Source organism: Etheostoma spectabile, chromosome 14, assembly GCF_008692095.1.
Source record: "Etheostoma spectabile isolate EspeVRDwgs_2016 chromosome 14, UIUC_Espe_1.0, whole genome shotgun sequence".
NCBI classification, from domain to species: domain Eukaryota; kingdom Metazoa; phylum Chordata; class Actinopteri; order Perciformes; family Percidae; genus Etheostoma; species Etheostoma spectabile.
The window spans coordinates 1297925-1298827 of NC_045746.1; the positions used below are offsets into that span (position 1 = coordinate 1297925).

Sequence of the window (903 nt, forward strand, 5' to 3'; positions counted from 1 at the left end):
CACACACACACACACACACACACACACACACACACACACACACACACAGAATAACATCTTCAAAGTGGTACACATGCGTACACACAAACTGCGTTCTTCAACTTTCCAACCACTCAACAGGCAAACGCTGCCAACGCATGCATAGTAATTACTGCTTTTGATAATTTTCTCTCTCTTTCACTTACATGTTGTACATGCAGTGCACACTCTCAATGTCATCTTTCCACAAAGTAAATTATCTCTTCTTCATTTAAACACACATACTGTCCAGCCCAAAACATCATGTGCACCAAATCTACCCTCACAAAGTAGACACAAAATATACAAGTCTGATCAAATAGGTAGTGAAATGTTTTAGATATAAAGTGTGCTAGGATAGTAGATAGTAGTGCTGAATGAAGAGTCAACCGGTACTCTTTTTCTTGTCCGTCATGCATTTAATTATGGCGAGAAAGCGCTTCCTTTTTGTATATATGTCAACGTTTAAGTTCATTTGTTAAGGACAGAACCTAATCTGGGATTGCGGTGGAAAACTTTGTGTGGCATCTTCCAGAAAAGTGAAACCAATGTAAAAACCCAAAGTGAAACTATGTACATACAGTGGGGCTCAAAAGTTTGGGCACCCCAGGTAAAAAAAAATTGCATTATTGTGCATAAAGAAGCCAAGAAAAGATGGAAAATCTCCAAAAAGCATCAAATAGCAGATTAGACATTTGTATAATATGTCACAAAAAGTTAGATTTTAATTCCATCATTTACACTTTCGAAATAAAAGAAGATAAAAAAGGCGTCTGCAAAAGTTTGGGCACCCTGCTGAGTTTATAGCATGCACCGCCCCCTTTAGAAAGCTAAGACCTGACAGTGTCATGGATTGTTCGTCTGGAAAGACCAGGTGATGTCAAT

The 903-nt window shown here is 38.3% G+C and overlaps 1 protein-coding gene across 2 annotated transcripts in view; it reads right to left on the minus strand.

Moving 5' to 3' along the window:
* atxn1a (ataxin 1a) overlaps window positions 1-903 on the minus strand; it is an 81092-nt gene that overhangs the window by 58740 nt on the left and 21449 nt on the right. The window lies entirely within an intron of this gene.